Source organism: Trachurus japonicus, chromosome 11 (genome assembly GCF_045865225.1).
Source record: "Trachurus japonicus isolate A0001 chromosome 11, Traja_1.0".
Taxonomy (NCBI): Eukaryota; Metazoa; Chordata; class Actinopteri; order Carangiformes; family Carangidae; genus Trachurus; species Trachurus japonicus.
In genome coordinates, this window is record NC_140917.1 from 6,475,185 (window position 1) to 6,502,012 (window position 26,828).

General features: G+C 40.9%; 1 protein-coding gene and 1 long non-coding RNA gene across 2 annotated transcripts in view; one reads left to right on the top strand and one right to left on the bottom strand.

Annotated features, from left to right (window-relative positions):
* LOC146978040 (major histocompatibility complex class I-related protein 1-like) overlaps positions 1-26,828 on the bottom strand; it is a 568,607-nt gene that overhangs the window by 428,383 nt on the left and 113,396 nt on the right. The gene's annotated exons all lie outside the window — the stretch shown is intronic.
* Positions 1,459-4,061, top strand: LOC146978050 (uncharacterized). The gene is made up of 3 exons (XR_015036950.1): positions 1,459-1,493; positions 1,774-1,792; positions 3,221-4,061. It is a non-coding gene; the product is annotated as an uncharacterized LOC146978050 (long non-coding RNA).

Here is a 26,828-nt window from a genome sequence, read left to right on the forward strand (position 1 = left end):
CTGCATCCTTTGTGTTGGTCAATGAAGACACACACGCACACACACGGGGATCTTTAAACTTCTTGAGAACATAAATGTTTATTTGAGAGGTGATTAAAGCAAACAACTTTGTTCAGACAGTTGTTTAGAGGGGACGTTTGGTCTCATTTATCAGTAACAATTCATTAATGCACTATATCATATTGTATTATTTAAGCATCTAGAAAAAGCAGGGAGCTGAGATGGAGCACTGCATGTGTTGGTTGTTGTGTAGGTTTAAGTGCATACCACATGTGTCCACACAAGACAATAACATATTGTTTCTTGTCACAGAGAAGTTAATAATAGCCTGCTGCATAAAGAGACTGGTTTGAACTCATCTTTTGTCTCTTTTACACAGACAATATTGTCAAAACTCTGCGCTTTGGTTGGTAAGTACAGACACAGAAACTGAGCTTAACAAAATACCTCATATTTATATGTCCTATGAGTATTTCATATTGATTTTAATAATTTTATGTGTCATGTACTGCACTGTAAAAGCAACAGCACCTCACGTTTAAGTAATTGCAGTGACGACAGTTGGTCTTTGAAAACTACATTGGAATGAGCTAACCTAATACTGAAATACTGGAGGGAAACTAAAATGTGTCTTTTCTCTTTGTCCTCTGGCCACCTTTTCCGTCCTGGCAAATGCAGGCTGTCCCTTGGTAAGTTCAAACACATTGTATGTCTATGGGAAACATATGACTTCAAACATCCTTACCTTTCAGCACTGAGACTTATGACTGACCATAGCTCATGCATTGTTTACATGTGAAGGGCATTCTCATGACACTGCAGTGTTTCGTCTAGGATTATTTTAAGGAGTGGCGCCCTCCCCCCCCCCCCCCGTTTCCACCGAATCAAAATCTTTTTTTCTTCCTTTTTTTTTTTGACCACAACATACGGTTTCCGTCATGATAACTTCTGGATTTAACCACCGTATTCAAACTTCCTCAGTCCATAGTTGTCTTCGTTTGATAGCCTACTTCAAGAGACTTTTGGCTAAGTAACCATGGACAGCTCCTACACAGGATCATTCTGCTGTCTCGTTGTCACCGCCGTCAACCCCCCCTCCAGCGGAGCCCTTTTCCGCTAGCACTCAAACGCAACGTCCGACACGACAATCAAACCCGCGGGCCGCCACTCCTAAATGAATGTAGAGGAAACACTGCACTGCTATAAAGACAACAGTTGACCACCAAGTGTTGTAGCCAGGCCATGCATTTTGCAAAAACTGAATACTAAATTATTATGTAGAAACTCGACTGAGACCTTGCAACAAGATGTTGATATGTCTCTCTCTATCCACTTCGTGCCTTGGTGGCACATGGGGCCTCCACAGATATGATGATTTGATATGTAAATATTTTGATTAAAATGCACTGTGCTGAACTCTCCACTCCTTTCTTTCTCTGTCCCCTCTGTACCCCCACACCATAGATGCTGCAAACTCCAGATTGAACCGGAAAGTAAGACAACACACTCATGTCCTCTCCATGGCATTTTTATAATTTTATGATGATATTGATATGGTGTGATCACTTACCAGTGCAGATTAGAATGACTGTCTCAACAGAAAACACACACAAACCTAACCTAGAATGTATAATTCTTGATAAAAGTAATTCCTTATCGAACATGAGAATTAAAATGAATTATAAAATGTTAAGACTTTGTGCAGAGTGTAAAATATCTTCTCTCGCTCCTTTTCCACTCTCTGGCTGGCCTCGCCCCTTTCTTCAACTCCAGGCTCCCTGAAAGCTTGATGGTAAGTTGACACACTTTTCATGACAACGTGGTGCTTATACTGCGCACGGTCTAACTCAAGGAGACTGACAACACATTTATACATTTCGTTATTAATACATCTGACTGTAAGCAAACATGGCATACACAACGTTTTTGTACAGGTTCAAGTTTTGTTTATGAGACCCCAGATTTTTCTATGACTTTGTCCTCTTCATAATTTATATCAGTGAAGCTAAATGTGCTAAATAACAGAAAATGTGAATAATGCAATACAAAGCAAAGTGTCAACACAATACATGTGATACAAGTGACAGCCTAAAGATCTCAAATGAATCATTTTATCAGGTAGTATTATTATCAAAAATATTGTGTCTACAATATTTGGAAGTATCCTCTTTTAAAGGTACAATATGTAAGAATGTGGCCAAAATTGTTGCTGCAGTCAAATTCAAAAGCGCGTTGTCCCCCCTCCCCTACCCACCAGACTTGCCAGACAGCGACACGCTAACCCGCTCTGCTCACTCAGTCAGTCTCAAAGTCTCAAAGCAGAGAGAAAAGCTACATATTCATCAACAACCTCATTGTTTTATTGCTCTGACTCATAGTAACTACAAGCGGAGTTCACGTCACTCAGGTGATCTGCAAGTTATTGTTATTATTATTATTATTATTATCCGACGCTGTGTGTGTGTGTGTGCAGCGCTGACACACACACAGACACGCACACACAGACACACACACTGTAACCCCGCATCTACCGGAGCCTTAGTGTGTGTAATTCACGCCGTCTACGGCGTCTCTGTGGATGTGCCCGCAAACCGCGCATTTCTATGAGCCAACATATGAGACGTCTTACGGCAGAATAGACGACGTGAGCCGCTCCGGCTTTCTGACGTCGGATCATAAAACATGACGACCGGAGACCGGCGACCTGACCGGGACAGACTCCTCTCATGAACCGCTCCACACGTTCACAATCACTTCATTTACCATCGGCTCCATTTCGCCACATTTCCTCCCTCTTTTCTAACTTTCACTTTGTAATTCTTCCCTTTAGCTTCAGCTTCAGCAGCAGCTCAAACTAACTAGGCTACATGCTCACAACAGCAAGCTGTGTAGCCTATTAAACGACAGAGCGACAAGCCGCTTATTTCTACCATGTGATATCAAGCAAATATAAATAATAACCGATAATAGAAAACAATCTTTTTTTTCACAACCTCGTTTTATCTCCCAGCTGAAAAACAATTTTAATGCGAATATCTTGGCTGTAAGATGGTTGTTGGTGAGCTCAGTATGTTATATGAACATTATTCCTGAGTCTCTGTGACATATTAGGACGCTTTTACAGCCAGTTGCTTTAGATTTCTTACATATTGTACCTTTAACTTCTAACCCATTGAAACTGCTGTCGAATGTAAAGTAACAGTGTTTTCTTTTCTTCCAGGTCCTGTTGTCCACCACCTGTCCAGTGGTGCATCACCTCTCCCCTCTCCTCTGTCATTACAAGCCATCTACCCCCTCATAAAAGCCTCTTTCTATACCACTCTCTCTTTTGGATGATCATTGACAGTTTGTTCTGTTACTGTGAAGCCTCCTCTCTGCTCCCTTGCGCTTGCTGGTCTCTGTCTCTCCTGTCGGATAAAACCATCTCTGTCTTTATCTCCCTCCATCTATCTCACTGTCCCACTCACCTTTTGGGCCGAAGCACTGGTGACGGTTCGCAGTGTGAGGTCATAAGTTTTGTTCACTGGTAGCGTACCGCTCAAGGTGACAAAGCTGCCCTATTTATCAAGCTGAATGTGAATTTTACCACTTGGATGTGAATTTTTGAAAGCTCATACCTTCTGAGACAACGCTCAGATTTTCCTGGCAGTGTTGCTGGATCTGTCTATTTTTACAAGCACTGAGAGAATCTCTCCACTCTCACGCTCTGTCTGTCCTGTCTCTCTCTCTCCTCATCATTAATTGATAACTATATTATATATTGTTTCCTAATTTGGCATATCCCATTAGGATATTGTATTTGGTCAAAAACTATTTGAGTAGTACTATCTGAGTAAACTCAGAGGGGTTAAGAAAACTTCCCCCCAATTTTTTTTCTTCTCATTTGTAGATAAAAACTTTGGCTTATTTGATTGAGATCAGTGCAAATATCCTTGATCTCCAAATACATAAATAATTGAGTATTGACTTTTGGAATACAGTGCTTGCATAAAGTTAATATTTAATTCTTGATAAATATACACAAATTAAGAAAAGATAATTAACTGTACTGAAGAACTTGTAAAGTAAAAGAGCACTGTATCTAGTCTTCAGTCTGTTCCTGCTCACTCATTTTGGACATCTGCAGGTTTGTACTCAGGTTTGACTGCAAATATCACATTTATTTAACAGTCTCCTGGTGATTCAGTAACTGTATTGTACACACGCGTTTTATTGTTATTTAACCTGTTGATCCTGAAATAAAAAAACAGACACCTGTACAGAGGACCTGGATTCATTTGGAGAAGCTGTCCCTGGTTTGCAGACACACACCCTTGAATCAACCCGTGGCTGAAGAGCAACAGCACCTGCCTGTCATCACACACTCTCACTCACTTTTTAACATAAAACATAGCCAAAGGTTCAGGAACATAATAAATCATAACAGCATTAATTTCTTTTCTACTGGTAAGTCAAATAAACAGACAAGGATCTGTGAGAACAACTGATACTGGTATTTGATAAGTATTTAAAGCTATTGTTGTAATTAGTATAGTGTCCTCTCTGACAGAGAAAGAAGCTTCTTGATCTTACAAACATTGTGATAAGTGGTTTGTGATCATCCTGCCCAAGTCCCTTGGGAAAAAAAACAAAAAACTACATTAACCTTTTTGATATTTTGGCTGATAAGCTTGTGTTCAACTCTGATTAGAGGTTTTTTTTTTTTTTTTATCAGTCTTAAATCCTCTCATAGTTGTAAATTTAATATATTTTCCCACAGATTTACATTTGCTGACACCAGTGGGAACCCAGTTCATACGGTATAATAGAATAATTTTAAGGAACACTTAATCTTCACTCTGGTACATACTGACAAGTAAAGTCTAAAGGTAGCACTAATACAGAATCTGTATCTGATCTGAGTGGTTATTTGTGGTTTTAAACTCTTAACAACAATGCCAAGGAAGAACACAAGGTCTCAAGCTGCAAAACTCCGGTGGCAGAAGGAGTCTCATGATGTCCAAGCAGAAAGTCCTCGTCCACAGAGCAGTGAGTTGGAGACGGTTCCCGGGCCATCTGTGCAACCGAGAGGTCAACAGAAGTCTCCTGTGTCCAACGTTTCCTGTGCAGATGTGGTGAAAGAGAGACATCCCACTGATTCCTTGTGTGTAGAAGAACATGCTGAGACTAACGTTGCTAAGGCCAGAGGTCAACATGGTGGTTCAGCTGCACCAAAAGCTTCTTATGCAGATGTGTTAAAGGGTAAACGTCCCCGTGAGACACCACTTGAAGCAGAATGTTCTCACATTAACCAGGTAAAGTCTCGTAGACAACATGACGCACCAGGTCCATCTCAGGTTTCATATGGTGACCTCTTAAAGAGAGGACGACAAAATGATAATCTGTGTGTAGCTGCAGCTTCTCATGCTAACAGTGCCAACGTGATCAACCGGCCCACTGAGATCAGAGTCCGTGCATCCTACAGCCAGAATCACTATAAATACGGTGAATACAGTAACAGGCAATGTACATGTAACTCTCTGATGTTTCTAGCCTGTCTTTATGAGGACGAACACTTCCAGACAGCAGACCTCAACTGTGTTTTGGACAAAGGTAATGCTCTGTACGGTGAAGCCATGATAAGGTTTCCTGACTCCGTCCACTTGGCTACAGATGAAATCCCTGACATCGTGACTGCACGCAGAAATGTGTATTATGTAAACATGACTCAGCTGTCCCGTTACGGCACATTAGGACAACCTGGTAGTGAATATGTTGATTCCTTTCGTGACCTAGAAGCTGGAATGAGCTGTCTTCTGTCAGAAGTGCAGTACGCTTTGCTAATTATGGAAGGTGCATGCATTGCAGTGTTTCAGAACCAGATCTGGCAGGTATGGTTTCTTTGACCCACACTCCAGAGGAGAAACTGGTTTACCAGATCCTTTTTTTGGTTGTGCCATCATGGTGACATTTTCACATCTCCGTGACGTCATCAACAGGATCAAACAGTGTCACAAGCGCACCAAGTCCTCCTGCAACTATGAGCTGAAACCTGTGGAGTTTTTCAGTATGAACGAACACAATGAAGTCAGCCTTGACGCACCGATTACAGTGAACACTGACACAACACCTGTTCTCAATGAGCCAACTCTAAGTCCCATCACTGACATCTGTGATGAAATACTTGAATATGAAGATGAAGCATCCACTGACATTGAAATTGAACTACAATCACCGATACAGTCCAATGTCACTTCTCTAACAGCTCATGATGAATCTCACCAAGAATCCACTTCGGCTGCTGCTTCAAAGGAAAATGATGCTGCTGATCTGTCTGACACCATGTTTCATCAAGGTTTGTCCACTGACATCACTTCTACTGTGACACAACAGGATCATATTAGGTTGCCTGATACTGAAGCACCTCAACCTGTCTCATCTGACATCTTGAAAAAAGTGTCCAAGCTGTCTAAAAACCAGAGGAGAAGATTCATGCAGAGACAAATGCTCTCAAAAAAAGAAACACAAAAGGACAAAAAAATGAGACAACGAGAAAAGTATGCTTTAAATGACACATTCAGAGAAAAGAAGAAATGTTATGAAAAGAGAAAGTACTGTAATGAATTACACAGAAAAGAAAAACAGCAATACAAAGCCAAACCAGAAATCAAACAAAAGCACAAAGATCATATGAAGAACTGTTATGTAACAAACAATGAAGTCAGACAGCAGAAACAAATGTATATCACACAAAAGTATAAGTATGATGCAGCTTTTAAGGAGAAGCAAAAGCTTAACATCACACAAAGGTACAGACAGGATGCAGCTTTTAAGGAGAGGCAAAAGCTTAACATCACACAGAGGTACAGACAGGATGCAGCTTTTAAGGAGAGGCAAAAGCTTAACATCACACAGAGGTACAGACAAGATGCAGCTTTTAAGGAGAGGCAAAAGCTGGCTTACACAAAAAAATACAGCAAAAACTCTGAATTTAAAGAACAGAGGTGTTTTTATTTTAGGAGGCTTTACAGTAACCAGGCATACAGACAACAACACAGAGCACTAATGAAGCAAAGAATGCGAGAGAGATATCAAAACAATCTTGCTTTTAAAACGATGCACAAAATGAGATGTGCAATGAAAATCAAGCAGAAATACAGACGGATCATTAGACAACCAGAAGAGAGAGACAACAGTGTGATTGCAGAGGCAATATCCTTGTTCAGATCACAAATTAAAGCTGGTCCCACCTTTGTGTGCACCGTGTGTTTAAAAGCCTCATTTCCAAACCAGGTGAAGCAGTGTAAGAGATCAAACTATTTGAGAAATCCAAATGTGGTTGCAGCGTGCCTAACTGGTAAATATGTTCATGTTTGTGATGAAGTCTGCAGAAATGAGCAACAGTGCACGATGCCAGATGAGAGGAGAAAAGAGTGGATCTGTCACACCTGTCACGATCACCTGAAACGTGGAGCCATGCCGTCTCTAGCTGCAGCCAACAACATGGAGCTCGCTGATATTCCACCTGAACTGTGTGACCTCAACATTTTGGAGAGACATCTCATCGCCAAGTGCATCCCGTTTGCCAAGATAATTCCTCTTCCCAAAGGCAGACAAAATTTAATAAGAGGTAATGTAGTGTGTGTCCCCTCTGAAGTACAGGAAACTGTACAAGCTTTGCCCAGAGTGAGAAGTGAGTCTCAGGTGTTAAGAGTGAAACTGAAGAGACGACTGTGTTACAGAGGTCATCAGCTCTTCCAGACTGTCACCTGGTCTAAACTGGTTCAGGCTCTGCATAAACTGAAAGAGATTCACCCACAGTATAAGGATGTAAGTATCAGAGATGATGCTGAGCTGTGTGACCCCACACTTCCTGATGTGGATGAGGCAGAGGATGACATGATGAACGATGATGATTACAATGAGGATGATCTGCTGGAAATTGATATGTTTGACAATGAAGCAATCCATGAGGTAGAACCTGACGATGAGCAGGATGTTGACATGTTGTCATGTGATGGTGAACAAACAAATGCTGAGCAGCCAACTGAGCAGACAGCTGATGATGAGGAAGAAGGTGATTTACCCAATGGCGGATTCGCTCTTGACTCGTGCCTTCAGCCGACCGATGTTTCAGAGGACATATTGAGTTTCAGTGAGGGAATCTACTCTGTGGCGCCTGCTGAAAGAAACTCACCTGTTGGGTTCTTTAAAACTCCCAATCTCGAATCTAAAGCTTTCCCCGTGCAGTTTCCTACAGGTCAGAACACACTGGATGAAGCTAGACTTGTTAAGCTGTCGCCCAGCGGTTATTTCAAAGCAAGGCTTTTCTGTGTTGACAATCGTTTTGCCAGAGACACAAACTACTTGTTTTTTGCTCAGTTTGTAACTGAAATTCACTTGGCCACAAACAGCATGAGCATTCAGTTAAGGAAAGCAAAACCTATGACCAGAGACGGACGCAGAATAACATCAGACATGTTACTGGATAAACATGAGGTGGAAAGACTGGTGAGAAATAAAGATGCAGTAAGGTTCATGCAGCCACTCAGAGGAACTCCAGCCTACTGGCAAAAAACAACCAGAGATCTGTTTGCCATGATCAGACAGTTGGGAACTCCTACATTCTTCTGTACATTCTCAGCAGCTGAAATGCGTTGGCCTGAGGTGATTGAAGCAATAAAAAGACAACAGGGTGAGGAAGTCAATTTTGACGAGCTGGACTGGTCTGCAAAGTGTGACATACTGAGAAGCAATCCTGTGACAGCCATGCGCATGTTTGATAAACGTGTAGAAGCTTTATTCAGAGATCTTCTATTCAGTCCGGCACAGCCATTGGGGAGAATAAAAGATTATTTCTACAGAGTCGAGTTTCAGCACAGAGGAAGCCCACACATTCACTGCCTGTTATGGATAGAAGGTGCACCTGTGTTTGAGGAGGATAGTGATCAAACGGTGTGTGACTTTGTGTCAAAGTACATCACAGCTCAGCTCCCTGACCCACACAGACAACCTGAACTGCACAGAAAGGTGACAGAGTTACAGATGCACAGCAGAAACCACTCTCGAACGTGTTTCAGAAGCTTTGGCTCTGCCTGCAGATTTGGATTTCCCAAACAACCTTGCAAAGAGACAATGATCACCAGACCTTTTGAAAGTGACACTGACATTTCTGAAGCAGTGGGAAAGGCCAAAAAGAAACTCCAACCACTGAACGCGCTCCTGAACGAACCTGAGATTGCCGACCTGACTTTAGAGCAGCTCCTGGCTCGCTATGAACTGACAGTCAGAGAATATGAGGAATGCATGAGCTTGATTGCCACATCCTGCTCAGTGACACTGAAACGTGACCCCAAAGACTGCTGGGTAAATGGGTTTAATCAGTACCTTCTCAAATCCTGGAATGCCAATATTGACGTGTCTTATATCCTAAATGCTTATTCCTGCATCATGTATCTGACCAGCTACATAACAAAGCAAGAGTCCAAAATGTCAGACTATCTGAAAACAGTGATTGAAAACTCAAACAAGGAACATGTCAACGAATGTGATGAAATGAGAGAGGTGATGCAGGCTTATTCCAAAAAGAGAGAAATCTCAGCACAGGAAGCGGTCGCAAGAGCGTGTGGTCTCAAACTAAAGAAATGTTCACGTGGTGTTGTATTCCTATCCACAGATGATAATCCAGTCAAAATGAGTAAACCCATGTCAGCCCTGGAGAACGCAACACCAGAAAGTTCAAGCATATGGATGACGTCACTGACTGACAAATACAAAAACAGACCTGAGACACCAGAGTTTGAGGAGATGTGTTTTGCTGATTTTGCAGCTACATGCAGGATTCTCTATGGCAATCAGACAAAAGGCAAAGATGCCCTTCGCTTGCTGAATGACTCAGGATTTGTTCAAAGGCGAAAAAACGACAAGCCTGCTGTGATCAGATTCTACCGCCCCTCGAAGGAAAAAAGTCCTGAACAGCACTATGGATCACTACTGAAGCTGTACCTTCCCTACAGATCAGATGCAGAACTGAAAAGGCCATTCTTACCCACGTACCAGTCCTTTTATGAAAGTGGCATTGCACGTCTGCCTGGCCGTGAGCACGGTGAGCTGGTTAAACACATTGTGAAACGAAACAAAGACAAATATGAGAAAAACAGTAAAGAGATTGAGCAAGCAGTGGAGGAATATGAGCAGAACAGAGGAGTGATTGATGAGTGGAACAACCTGGCACCTGAGTCTGAAATGGTGAGGATGGAGTGTATTGAGGAACTACAAGCACAGCCACATGATGACAATGTACAAGAAAATGTACCAGACTACAATCGACAGGCTAATGCTGTAACAGAAGCCAGAGCCATCAGAGAGCCCCCTGCAATGGATCCTGCTGTGTTACGTCACATGTATCAGAACCTGAACCAGAAACAAGCCTGTGTCTTCTATTTAATCAGAGACTGGTGCATCAAGCGTGTTTGTGGCCCAAATCCAGAGCCGCTGTTCATTTACATCAATGGTGGAGCTGGTGCAGGAAAGTCACATCTCATCAAATGCATTTATTCAGAGGCGTCAAAGATTCTGTGTAAATTGCCCAGACATGCAGACGAGACTGACATATCAAGCCCCACTGTGCTGTTGACTGCTTTCACTGGAACCGCAGCATTTAACATCTGTGGAACAACTCTGCACTCTCTGCTGAAGCTCCCCAGAAGTCTGAAACCTCCTTTTGTGGGACTGGGTAACAAACTGGATGAAGTCAGAGCAGAACTGATCAACGCTGAAATCCTCATCATTGATGAAGTGTCCATGGTGTCAAGGCCCCTCTTTGCATATGTTGATGTCAGACTGAAACAGATCAAAGGCAGCCAGAAACCTTTTGGAGGAATGTCAGTCATTGCTGTTGGAGACTTCTATCAGCTACCACCAGTACGACAGTCTAAACCTCTGTGTATACACGATCCAGAAAACATTGACCTGTGGCAGGAAAACTTTCAGATGGTTACGCTCACCGAGATCATGCGTCAGAAAGATGATGTTGCTTTTGCAGAGATGCTGAACAGGATCCGTGTGAAAGACAAGTCAGAGGAGTTGTCAGAAGCAGACAGAGCTTTGTTATCACAAGCCATCACTGAACCAGCTCAATGCCCCGCTGATGCCCTGCACATTTTTGCCACCAACAAACAGGTAGATGCTCACAACTCTGCAACATTAAAGAAGTTTCACTCACACATCACAGAAATTGATGCAGACGACTATAAAAAGGACCCAAGCAGTGGAAAAATGACAAGACAGGAGAAACCGTTCAAAGGAGCTACAAATGAGCTACCAGACACACTCCAAGTTGCTGAAGGTGTTCGTGTCATGCTGACTAGAAACCTGGATGTTTCCAAAGGACTGGTGAACGGTTCGTTTGCTACTCTGGTCAAGATGGTTACCTCTGAACAACATGTCAACATGCTTGGTCTCCAGATGGATGATGAAACAGCAGACAGGAGAGCATCAGGATCAGCTGACAACCTTGTTTACATTGAGAGATCAGAGGACAACCTGAAACAGAAAGGAGCAGTACGCAGACAGTTTCCCATCAGGCTGGCTTTTGCATGCACCATTCACAAGGTTCAAGGTATGACAAGACAGTCAGCTGTTGTCTCCCTGAAAAACATCTTTGAACCTGGCATGGCTTATGTGGCTGTTAGCAGAGTCACCTCTCTCAGTGGACTGCACCTGCTGGACATGGATGAGACTAAAATCTACGCCAACACTGAAATCACCGAAGCACTCGAGGCCATGAGACAACTGAACCTGGATGACATGATGCCTCTTCTTCATCTCAGAGACACACTGAGCCGACCTGACACTCTGACCATTGTTCACCACAACACAGAGGGACTGCCAGCTCACATCAATGACATCAAAAGCCATCATGAACTGTGTCTTGCAGATGTTTTGTGTTTAACAGAAACCCACCTACAGGGCTCCTTTGTGGCAGACAGTCTTCAACTTCAGGGCTACAACATGTTCAGACGCAACAGACACCTGTCCTACACCAATGTTCCCCGGATGGCAAGCAGAGCTGGTGGTGGAGTTGCTGTGTATGTCAGAGACCACATCCAGGTGCGTGAAAAGCAGTATGTTCATAATGTAACTGACCTTGAGTTTGTGGCTTTGAAGGTTGAGGCCCCAGTGAGAGCACTGATTGCAGCCGTGTACAGACCTCCAGACTACAGTGTGAGATCGTTCCTGTCGAACCTGAGCAGCCTTGTGGACTCACTGGAGATCATGGATGTACAGCCCATCATCGTCTGTGGCGACTTCAATGAGAATCAGTCCGTGGGAAACAAGCCAATACTGGAGATGTTTCGGTCCAGAGGGTATAAACAGCTCATCACTGACCCAACCACAGACAAGAACACAGTGCTGGACCTGGTTTTCATCTCTCAACCTCAGCAGCGTCTCCATTCTGGTGTGCTGAAGACCTACTACAGTTATCACAACCCTGTGTACTGTGTGTTGTCTTTTGACAGTTCATGAAGAAGTCAGGTGAGTGTTAAAGGGTAAAGAAAAATGCAGATAACTCACGTCAATTGGTAAAACATTTGTTTTTCTAACCATGTACTCTATTTAGGTTCTTGGTGAGGTAAGGTAAATCTACTGAGCATTGTGTTATGTTTTTCTGGTAACCACATTGTTGTTGAACTTGTTTCACTAAGTGTACTTGTGGGGGAATGAATAATGTCATAAGGTTCATAAAAAGCATATTTAATGTTATATGTTAATATGATATTTAAAGAGTTGGATCATTTTTGGGGATGTCATTATTTAGGGTTAAATATTGTTATGGATCACATGGTTTTTCAGGTAACTACAATTTTATGGATTCTCAGACTGTTTTGGCCTGTGCATTTACCAGGGTGGGTTTGGGTTTGGGTTGGTAAATGCACAGGCCAAAACAGTTGTGTGTAGCTGCTGTATACACAGCAGCTACACACAGCATACAACACACATCTGTACACACTGATGCTGACACAGCATCAGTGTGTACAGCTTTACACACCTGCTAATACTTGAGGAAGTATGTGCTATACATACTTCCTCATGCCTACCAGCTGGGGCCCCACAGTTTCCCATTATCTTCTCTGGCAGGGTGGGAGGCCTGACCAGAGACTAGGAACATAAGTTTTCTTTATTTTTATAACATAGTTTATAACTAAGTTTTATTTTATAAAAAAAGTTTTCTTTCATATTTACATTAAGTTTTCTTACTTATTTAAATGTTTATTTCTCCTGGACATGAGGCACAGTTGTCTTGTGTTCTCAGTGAGGACAACTTTGCAACCTTGACTATGAGGATCAGCTTGTGACAACAAAGTCATCATAATTTCACCAGAGAACTGCCACTTCCCAATCTTAACTGTCAATCAGTAGCAGAGCTGGACCTGCTGGACCACACAGATACTCCTTCTACTTCATGCAAGTTTCAGTCATTCTTAAAAGCAGAGGATGAGTGGATTTCACCTTCAGTCTGACTGTGACACGCTGGATCAGCTGACAACAAACACATCATCATGCTGCCATAGATGAGACAACACAACAGCATCCTAGAGCTCTGTCAATCAACAGTGGACCCTGACTGCTGAACCAGAGTGTTCCTGCTGCCAGCGTCCAGGTCTCCTCACAACAGAGGCACAGGTACAAGATTAAAAAAAACTACTTTGGACTCTTGAGTTGCTGTTGTCAATGTTGTCAACTGTAGGCTAACACTTGTGTAACAGCTCAAGTAACAATGTGATCTCCACTACCTTCTTCCCTCAGGTCACTCCACTGTGACCCCTCCACAAAACAGTAGAGACACTCAGGACTGGACAGGTCATTCTTCAAAAGCAGAGGATCAGATGACTCCAGCCAACCTTTACCTCAGCTTCACTCTGAGACAACACAACAGCATCCTCGCTGTCAATCAACAGTGGACCCATGACTGCTGGACCAGAGACGTGTTCCTGCTGCCAGTGTCCAGGTCTCCTCATAACAGAGGCACAGGTACAAGATAAAAACCTTTAACAATTTGTGTAACACTTGTGTGACAGCTCAAGTAACAATGTGATCTTCACTACCTTTTTCTCTCAGGTCTGTGATCTCTCCACAAAACAGTAGAGACACCCAGGACTGGACAGCATTCTGAGCCTTGTACCTGTGTGATGTGCAGCTGGGGAGAAGGTATTGTTTTTCCCTACAGTAGTGACCAGGGTGTTTGATCATCACACTTCATGTAACATTTGAGCACATTTCTTATTTGATGATTCATGACTTTCTGTTTTATCTTGCCAGGATCACCTGCTTAGCACAACGACTAAGTTATCATGCTGCTGCTGACCTGATATTACCACAGCATCTTTACCATCAGTCCACAGTGGGCCCATCATTGCTGACCACACAGGGACATGTCCTGCTTCCAGACAGTCCCAGCCAGTGTTGAAAGCAGAGGATCAGAGGACTCTACCTCACCTATGCTCTGTAAGACGCTGGACCAGCTCATGACTACCAAGCAACTGAAAACTGGAGGTATTTGATTTAATCATGTGTCAGTCTCACCGTTGAACATGTCTTGTTGCATATATTTAAGTATAAGTCTTTTAATGTTCTCTTGTCAGAATCAGCCCCTCCCTCCTCCCTCCTCATCACACATCCAGTCCTGTGCACAGTCCAGTTCAGTGGAGCCTTTCTACTGTCGATCCTCTGGCAAATGATCAGGTGCTGTACTGTAGGGACACACAAGCCTGCAGGTCAGTGGTCTCTCAGTTTTTCTGAGTGACAGAAACCTCAACTCTGCATCATCAAGCAGCTCCCTTAACAAGTCTTAAAGGTAACATGTTTGTTATGCAACCCTTCTCGAAGAAGTCTGTCACTGACAAAACCACTTCTTGGTGCTGATGTTTGCATTTACATCTGTACTTTGGACAAAATTAGTTTTAACTGTTGTCCTCTGTCCAAAGTAACAATGTTTTTCTTTTGTAGAATTCATTCTTTTCCTTTCTATTTCACGCTTTCTGCAAAACCTTTTTTGTTTAAAAATGTGTCCTTCTTTATGCCATGCGACATTAAGTGTGTTCCTTTTTGTGCATTACATTACATCCCATATACTCTGGCCATTAAACTGGACCAGTTTTTCCATGAATATATATTTGCGACTGTATTTAAGATCAGATGAGATAAGATGAGATAAGATAAGAGGAGTCTTTATTGTTGTAAAACTATACCCTTAAAAGGGATGCTTAGACAGATGACAACTGACAGTAAATTTAATTTACTGCACTCAGATATTCTTAAGTATTTTTTTTTACCTAAGAAAAAAAGAACACAGCACTCATTGAAAGTCATTATTATACCACAAAAAGGACATTTCACAGTTTTAACAGTCCAGAGATTAATAACTTAAGTTTTTTCTTTTATTGAGTATGTTTTCTTTCTTTCTCATTTCCATCAGGTTTTCTTGCATGACACCAATTGTTGAAAGAAGTTAACAGACTGTCTATTGACCTCTTCTAATTTATAAAATGTATTTGTTTCATTTTCATTTCCTCCCAGCCTCTTTGTCTGTTTCCTCTACAACAGGTATAGGAAACAGACAAACGGGGAAACAGGTCAGTTACAGTAGTTGAGTTGTAGTATGTAACAGCTAACTGAACTAGAAGAGTAAATACTTAACTATATTTAAAAAACGCTACTGTGGGGTTTCAGCTGGTAGGTGAAAGGTTTTTCACATGTGTGCACTTAGCCTAGGGCTAATGGAAATCCCAGTGTAAAGACATGAATCATAACACATAAGTTAAATGTGTGAAACCAAAGTTAACTTCTTCACATGGACCACATCCAATGATGTGATTGCTCTTATGCTAGTCTTCTCACCTAAGTCTTTGACTTGGTTTTAATTTAAATATCATCTGTTGAATATCAACACACAGCTGAATTTTAGATTTTGATGGCATGAATGTCAGTCAAGCTCCACTGGGGTTGGAGTCATGAAGTAATTATTATAACTGTTCATGACTAAAGACTTTAGCCCTATCTAAACAACATGTGAAAAGCTTTGGGTCATGTGGCTGAACAAGCCTGTAAGCCACTGTATTTCTGATTTATCTCTTTGGTGTACTGATGCACTGTGCCCCTTTGATATTTAGCCATGAAATTTGACTAGCTCCAACAATGCATTACTATTAAGATACTGTAGTTACTGTAAAACTACACTAACAACAAGGAAAGTGGGGGACACAGAGATGTTTAGCATGCCCCATATCCACCTTAACCCCCGCTCCCACACACACACACACACACACACACACACACACACACACACACACACACACACACACACACACACACACACACACACACACACAGGTAACCTATGTGATTACAGCTCCTCCATATCAGTGCTTAAAGAAAGATGATCTGGCTCATTAATCACCAACATCTCCAACTGTTTATTTATCTTCTACATTTGAGTTTGTTCTCTGGATTTGGAGCTTCTTCATGTACTGACTTTCAGCTTTTCCACCCCTCAACTCTTACATTTTACTGTGAAGGAATTTAACTTTCTCTCATTAATTCCAACAATTCAGTCCATTTCTCAACCATTTTAGGAGTATCACATGTTTCATTTTTAAATGTATATTTTGCACATTTTTGTGTACTTATCTTAAACAATTCATGTTTTTTTTTTTTCAATTTCATGTCATTCAGCATCCTAGTTCGGCTACAAGTTCTAATCCTCCAATTTGGCTTCATCTTTATTAACATTTGATCAACAACTGTTTTCATGCTGTCTGTTTATAACAACTAGCCTATATGTTTATTCATCTGAGACTTAAATGTTAGTTTTTCTCAAACTAATCTTCAACAATTCAAATAATTTCAGTAAAGAAATGCATCAAAAGTCCCTCTAAAAATATTACGAAAGAGGACAACTTTTGGCTTGTCTTCATGTTTAATGATGGTTGATTGAAAAAACATACTCAGTATTTCCATTTGACTAGCACATTACTTTATCACTGTATCATACCTTTTTTCTGTTAACTGTATTCCAATACATGTTTCTTTGATTTGTTTGGTTTTAATTATTATTATTATTTCACCATTTCCTTTTCATTTAATCTTTTTAATCTGAACCTACATGATTTTAACCAAACTGACTACCTCCTATATTAGACACAGGTGAGCTCACCATGTGCTGTATGGTTTGCACAAAAGCCATTTTGATGTCACTATAACTTGTTTCTCTCAAATAGTTTTCTCTGTGAACTAACTTTTACAACCCCTTGTGTCAAAAGCTGTTCAATGTTTTTAACTGCACAAAGCTGACTGTGTTGACTAATGGATGTTCATGTTATGTTTATGTTTCACAGTTCACTTTTTTTTTTTTAAGAAATAGATTATGATTTATGTATATTTTGTTTGTATGTTCCATTGATTGTTTCACTGTTCAAAACCATGATATCTGTTGTTTGCTACATGTTGGCTGATTGAAACAGACTTTATACTATTAAAAATATTTTCAGTGACATTTCTCACCATTCAGTGACTTTGTTATTTTTTTACTTGTGTGTTTACATTTCTTTTAACACTTTAACCATTTCTTTTTCTTAAAATGTTCTTCTGCTGTCATTTTCCAACAGTATTTGAGTAGACTTTAACTTTTTTCAGTTGTACTGTAGCAATTTCACATTTTCAATGTAAAACACTTAAATTGAATTTTGTAATTTTGTACTACATTGTATTTTGCCTCTTAAACGTTTTGGCTATTTTTAACCCTTTTAATGCCATCCACCACTAAAAATACAAGATTTAGTTTTCTGAGCTTTTTTCTCAGCTATAATGCCTTTTCAACATTGCTTTAGCAGTTTCTTCAGCTAACTCAGCATTGTTTTAACAATTTCTTCAGCTTATTCAGCAACAGCGTTCAGCTGCTTTCAGCATTCACACGCATTTTCTGCAGGAAATGCTATCTTTTTCTAGTTATTATTATTCTGAGTCTTCTTCCCTTTTTCTGCGTTTAACTCCTTCTTCATACTTTGTGCTATTTCAACAATTCATATATCAAAACGTGCAGCTTTTTCAGGACATTTATGCTATTATTTTTCTCTTTCATACTATTTATACTTTTTAAAATATTTAACTTTTTGTGCAATTTTTTTCCCATAGGAATACATTGAAACAGTCTTCAAACTCTTCAAATCTTCTGCTTCATTCAGCCTCTAATAGCTTCAGCATACTTTCAGCTACAGACTTCATTCAACTTTTAAACTGTTCACAAACCTTTCAACTATTCAGCTATATCTCAGCTTATTGATATCTTCAACAGTTTCAGATATATGTATAGTTTTAAAATCATTAAAATTTCTGACAAAATTCAGATTTAACATGAAAGTCAATGGGACGGAATGTTCGGACGTTGGCAGTTGGTAGAGTGACAGAGGGTCTAAAAATCCTCTCACATTTTTCTCTCTATCCTGCCAGCACGGCCACAGATTACACTCTACACACATAATTTCGGGCATGCTTGTAGACAAGCTCATCCTTGATCTCTTCATGTGCTCAAAAAACCAGAGAGACGAACACAATTTGAACTGGGAGCCTCCGAGTGCGGCCACTTCCCTCCCTTCCTCTCATTGACTCCCATTCAAAAGTAGGCGCTGATTTTCTAAACGTCCCAAAGTTTCCAACCTGCGACCCAATCAACAATTTTTACTCTAGAAACACCAAAGTGACATGGACGCGTTCAGCAAGGTCTTATGGTTCGGAAAATGTAAACCTTTTGCTCGTACTAAGTACAGATTTGTCGTACATTAGATCTGTTTGAGGGTGTCACAGAGCAGTTAAAGCCTATGGTTAAAGCTGCCACCATACCTTAAAGCCACCAGCCAACAGTTACATGGTAACCTCAACATGGCAACCTCACCATGGTAACCTCACCATGGCAACGTCACCATGGCAACGCACACACATTCTCTCTGTCTGACTGTCTGTCGGTCATATTGATACTTATCAGTAGGTGACGTCACGGTGCGTTCCACCTGGCCGCCGCCATGCTGGGTACCGAACACTGAGTTAACCTCTATTCAGCTCAGTGCAGCCACATCCTCTCTGACTAGAAGACTGCTGCCTGATGTAGTTTGGATATGGATATTTCTCATTTTGATGGCCTTGCCTTGAAAGCACACACGTCCAGCACCTTTCTGCTGAGACGATCTTTGACAGCGCGGTGCGCCGCTCTCTCTCCCGTTAAAACTTAATCTAGCTCACCCAGCGGACCTCTCTCTCTCTCTCCTCGTCTCTCTCTCTCTCTCTCTCTCGCTCACTGTCTCTCTCCTGTTACTTATAGGCTATGTGTTTAACCAAATACACGAAAAGCCAAATCAAATCAAAAATGCGTAGCCCACTTCTTTTTTCTTTTTTAACTCACAGACATTTTCATAAAGTAGGCCTAGCCTAATAAAATATCTCGACATTTTGCCATCGTTAACATTGAGACAAAAGGCTGCAGGAATGGAAGAAGAATTCGGCAAATCATCTTATCACGCAAAAAGGCACAACAAACAGGTTTTGCACAATGGTTTGCACAAATAAGTCTTAATATGCGCAACACCTTCTCATCACAATCCACACCATCTACACAGCTACATTATCAGCTCAGCTGTTATTAAAACCCAACTCATCAGGACGCGATGACCACCACTCACATTAAACAAACCGTATTAATCCACACTCAAACTGAGGCAACAATAGTGTTAACTGTACTCAACAAGCTGTTGTTACAAGGTTTACAACAGATATGACAGACAACCTGGGCCGTGTGTGTGTGTGTGTGTGTGCGCGCGCGTGTGCGTGTATAAGAAAGGGAGGGAGGGAGGGAGGGAGAGAGAGAAAGTAGGTAAAAGCTGCTAGCTGTTAGCTACCGTAGCTCAGGCGTCGGTCTCCCGTCAGGTAAAAGCTGCTGTTTATTCCTCAAATGAAGCTCATGAAGTTGTTGAGCCTCTCCGGTACAGTTATCCATCACTGCTGTTGAATTAGCCGCTAAACTGCTGGACGCTAAAACCGAGGGGGCGTCTGTGTGTTTACAATTCACGAAAGCAACGTGAACGTACGTGCTGCTCAGACTATGTAGAGTGAGGCAGCCTCCCTTGGCGTAGGCTACATGTCTCCCAAGCTGTTTAATGACGGTAAAAATGAAACAAAGTAAATATCCTGCATCGTTTCTCTTTTCTGTGCTGCGCTGATCAGAGCGGCGTCCCTACCTAGTGTATTTTACTTAGCAACGATCTGTTAAACAGGAATAACAGACTGTTAAATGCAAAATCAAGATGTAAATAAATATCAGAAAGATCAATAAATTATCGGAATACGACATTCAATAGTGCCATGTAATAAAAAAAGGTTTATCCACTATTTTTGTGAGATTTGATGTCACATCCCATAGACTGCCTTTGGAAGTCGGTACCCAAGATGGCGCTGTGACCGGCTGCGAACGCTGTGTGACGTCACGTGATATCTATCAATACACACACACACAAATGGACACACACTAACTACCACACACACACACACATCCAACACACACACACACACAAATGGACACACACTCACCATACACACACATCCAACACACACACAAATGGACACACACACACACACACACACACACACACACACACACAAATGGACACACACTCACCATACACACACATCCAACACACACACAAATGGACACACACTCACCATGCATACACATCCAACACACACACACAAATGGACACACACTAACTACTACTACACACACACACACACACACACACCATACACACACACGCACACACACAAATGGACACACACACACAAATGGACACACACTCACCATACACACACATCCAACACAGACACACACACACACACAAATGGACACACACTAACTACCACACACACACAAACACACACACACACACACACACACACACACCCAACAAACATACAACCACTTACCAAACACATACACAATTTACACAATTACACACAAACAGACAAACATGCACACACAACAAACACACACACAAATGGACACACACTAACCATACACAAACAGACACACACGTCCAACACACACACATTTCATACAGTTGTCAGGTCAGAACTTTATGTATATCTTCCTCACACACACACACACACACACACACACACACACACACACACACACACACACACACACACACACACACACACACACACACACACACACACACACACACACACACACACACACACACACACACACACACACACACACACACACACACACACACACACACACACACACACCACACACACACACACACACTTTTCCTACAGTTGTCTGACTGTTTTGTATGTACCTCTCTATCTTCCTGTTGTAGTTAATGGACTCGTTGCTGTTAATTTTGTTCTTTAGCTATTTAAACTGAAAATACACATTTCCCCATTTTGGTCATGTTGAACACATTGTTTTACACGTATCCTAAACTACTGAGGCTCTTCTCAACCATTTCACACCATTAAACCCGCTGTTTACATGTTCTACTCCTCAGCTAATGCTAATGATCTATATTCTTCAACAATGTTCTTCTGCTGTCAGTTTACAATGTATTTCAGTAGGCATTAACTTTTTTCCTAATTCAGGAATTTTTCAAACTCTTCTTTGACAATTCAAGTAATTTCCAGCCATTTCATACAAAGTCTCACATCTTCTACTTTTAAATATATTCTCAGCCATTGCTTCGGCTATGTTAGTGCTGGTTCATCAGTTGTCCTTCCTGTCAGGTCAGCTACAGATTTCAACTATTTAACCATTACATTTAAACATGCAGAATTTCAATGTTTTCTTCTCCCTTTAGCATTTCTACTGCTTTTTACCTTTAAAAAGGCATTCATCTCACACTACAAGTTATATGTTTCAGCTTTTTCCCTCCTAGGGATGAATAAAGTATTCCTCTACTCTCTACTCTACTCTACTCTAGCATTTGTCTTTTCAACATTGCTTTAGCAGTTTCGTCAACTAATTTAGCATTGATTCAACAATTTCTTCAGCTCATTCAGCATTGCTTCAGCAACAGCGTTCAGCTGCTTTCAGCATTCACACGCATTTTCTGCAGGAAATGCTATCTTTTTCTAGTTAGTGTGAATGCTGGAAGCATTCACAGTATTGTTATTCTGTTCGGCCATTTTGTTTCTTTAAACTTATTATTATTATTATTATTATTATTCTGAGTCTTCTTCCCTTTTTCTGTGTTTAACTACTTCTTCATACTTTGTGCTATTTCAACAATTCATATATCAAAACGTGCAGCTTATTCAGGACATTTATGCTATTATTTTTCTCTTTCATACTATTTATACTTTTTAAAATATTTAACTTTTTCTGCAATTTTTTTCCCATAGGAATACATTGAAACAGTCGTCAAACTCTTCAAATCTTCTGCTTCATTCAGCCTCTAATAGCTTCAGCATACTTTCAGCTACAGACTTCATTCAACTTTTAAACTGTTCACAAACCTTTCAACTATTCAGCTATATGTCAGCTTATTGATATCTTCAACAGTTTCAGATATATGTATAGTTTTAAAATCATTAAAATTTCTGACAAAATTCAGATTTAACATGAAAGTCAATGGGACGGAATGTTCGGACGTTGGCAGTTGGTAGAGTGACAGAGGGTCTAAAAATCCTCTCACATTTTTCTCTCTATCCTGTCAGCACGGCCACAGATTACACTCTACACACATAATTTCGGGCATGCTTGTAGACAAGCTCATCCTCGATCTCTTCATGTGCTCAAAAAACCAGAGAGACAAACACAATTTAAACTGGGAGCCTCTGAGTGCGGCCATTTCCCTCCCTTCCTCTCATTGACTCCCATTCAAAAGTAGGCGCTGATTTTCTAAACGTCCCAAAGTTTCCAACCTGCGACACAATCAACAATTTTTACTCTAGAAACACCAAAGTGGCACGGACGCGTTCAGCAAGGTCTTATGGTTCGGAAAATGTAAACCTTTTGCTCGTACTAAGTACAGATTTGTCGTACATTAGATCTGTTTGAGGGTGTCACAGAGCAGTTAAAGCCTATGGTTAAAGCTGCCACCATGCCTTAAAGCCACCAGCCACCAGTTACATGGTAACCTCAACATGGCAACCTCACCATGGTAACCTCACCATGGCAACGTCACCATGGCAACGCACACACATTCTCTCTGTCTGACTGTCTGTCGGTCATATACACACACACACACACACACACACACACACACACACACACACACACAAATGGACACACACTAACTACCACACACACACACACAAATGGACACACACAAATGGACACACACACACACACACACACACACACACACACACACACAAATGGACACACACTCACCATACACACACATCCAACACACACACACACACACACACACACAAATGGACACACACTCACCATGCATACACATCCAACACACACACACAAATGGACACACACTAACTACTACACACACACACACACACACACACACACACACACACACGCACGCACACACACACACACACACAAATGGACACACACACACACACAAATGGACACACACTCACCATACACACACATCCAACACACACACACACACAAATGGACACACACTAACTACCACACACACACACAAACACACACACACACACACACCCAACAAACATACAACCACTTACCAAACACATACACAATTTACACAATTACACACAAACAGACACACGTGCACACACAACAAACACACACACAAATGGACACACACTAACCATACACAAACAGACACACACGTCCAACACACACACATTTCATACAGTTGTCAGGTCAGAACTATTTGTATATCTTCCTCACTCACACACACACACACACACACACACACACACACACACACACACACACACACACACACACACTTTTGTATATCTTCCTCACTCTCTCACACACACACACACACACACACTTTTCCTACAGTTGTCTGACTGTTTTGTATGTACCTCTCTATCCTCCTGTTGTAGTTAATGGACTCGTTGCTGTTAATTTTGTTGGCTCTTCTCAACCATTTCACACCATTAAACCCGCTGTTTACATGTTCTACTCCTCAGCTAATGCTCGATCTATATTCTTCAACAATGTTCTTCTGCTGTCAGTTTACAATGTATTTCAGTAGGCATGAACTTTTTTCCTAATTCAGGAATTTTTCAAACTCTTCTTTGACAATTCAAGTAATTTCCAGCCATTTCATACAAAGTCTCACATCTTCTACTTTTAAATATATTCTCAGCCATTGCTTCGGCTATGTTAGTGCTGGTTCATCAGTTGTCCTTCCTGTCAGGTTAGCTACAGATTTCAACTATTTAACCATTACATTTAAACATGCAGAATTTCAATGTTTTCTTCTCCCTTTAGCATTTCTACTGCTTTTTACCTTTAAAAAGGCATTCATCTCACACTACAAGTTATATGTTTCAGCTTTTTCCCTCCTAGGGATGAATAAAGTATTCCTCTACTCTCTACTCTGCTCTACTCTAGCATTAGTCTTTTCAACATTGCTTTAGCAGTTTCGTCAACTAATTTAGCATTGATTCAACAATTTCTTCAGCTCATTCAGCATTGCTTCAGCAACAGCGTTCAGCTGCTTTCAGCATTCACACGCATTTTCTGCAGGAAATGCTATCTTTTTCTAGTTATTATTATTATTCTGAGTCTTCTTCCCTTTTTCTGTGTTTAACTACTTCTTCATACTTTGTGCTATTTCAACAATTCATATATCAAAACGTGCAGCTTATTCAGGACATTTAGGCTATTATTTTTCTCTTTCATACTATTTATACTTTTTAAAATATTTAACTTTTTGTGCAATTTTTCTCTCATAGGAAATACATTGAAACAGTCTTCAAACTCTTCAAATCTTCTGCTTCATTCAGCCTCTAATAGCTTCAGCATACTTTCAGCTACAGACTTCATTCAACTTTTAAACTGTTCACAAACCTTTCAACTATTCAGCTATATCTCAGCTTATTGATATCTTCAACAGTTTCAGATATATGTATAGTTTTAAAATCATTAAAATTTCTGACAAAATTCAGATTTAACATGAAAGTCAATGGGACGGAATGTTCGGACGTTGGCAGTTGGCAGAGTGACAGAGGGTCTAAAAATCCTCTCACATTTTTCTCTCTATCCTGTCAGTACGGCCACAGATTACACTCTACACACATAATTTCGGGCATGCTTGTAGACAAGCTCATCCTTGATCTCTTCATGTGCTCAAAAAACCAGAGAGACGAACACAATTTAAACTGGGAGCCTCCGAGTGCGGCCAGTTCCCTCCCTTCCTCTCATTGACTCCCATTCAAAAGTAGGCGCTGATTTTCTAAACGTCCCAAAGTTTCCAACCTGCGACACAATCAACAATTTTTACTCTAGAAACACCAAAGTGACACGGACGCGTTCAGCAAGGTCTTATGGTTCGGAAAATGTAAACCTTTTGCTCGTACTAAGTACAGATTTGTCGTACATTAGATCTGTTTGAGGGTGTCACAGAGCAGTTAAAGCCTATGGTTAAAGCTGCCACCATACCTTAAAGCCACCAGCCAACAGTTACATGGTAACCTCAACATGGCAACCTCACCATGGTAACCTCACCATGGCAACGTCACCATGGCAACGCACACACATTCTCTCTATTTGACTGTCTGTCAGTCACACACACAAATGGACACACACTGACCATACACACATATCCAACACACACACACACACACACACACACAAATGGACACACACTCACCATACACACACATCCAACACACACACACACACACACACACACACACACACACAAATGGACACACACTAACTACTACACACACACACAAATGGACAAACACACACAAATCCAACACACACACACACAAATGGACACACACTAACTACCACACACACACAAACACACACACAACAAACATACAACCACTTACCAAACACATACACAATTTACACAATTACACACACACGCACACACGTCCAACACACACACATTTCATACAGTTGTCAGGTCAGAACTTTTTGTATATCTTTCTCACTCTCTCTCACACACACACACACACACACACACACACACACACACACACACACACACACACACACACACACACACACACACACACACACACACACACCTGTTGTAGTTAATGGACTCGTTGCTGTTAATTTTGTTCTTTAGCTATTTAAACTGAAAATACACATTTCCCCATTTTGGTCATGTTGAACACATTGTTTTACATGTATCCTAAACTACTGAGGCTCTTCTCAACCATTTCACACCATTAAACCCGCTGTTTACATGTTCTACTCCTCAGCTAATGCTCAATCTATATTCTTCAACAATGTTCTTCTGCTGTCAGTTTACAATGTATTTCAGTAGGCATTAACTTTTTTCCTAATTCAGGAATTTTTCAAACTCTTCTTTGACAATTCAAGTAATTTCCAGCCATTTCATACAAAGTCTCACATCTTCTACTTTTAAATATATTCTCAGCCATTGCTTCGGCTATGTTAGTGCTGGTTCATCAGTTGTCCTTCCTGTCAGGTTAGCTGCAGATTTCAACTATTTAACCATTACATTTAAACATGCAGAATTTCAATGTTTTCTTCTCCCTTTAGCATTTCTACTGCTTTTTACCTTTAAAAAGGCATTCATCTCACACTACAAGTTATATGTTTCAGCTTTTTCCCTCCTAGGGATGAATAAAGTATT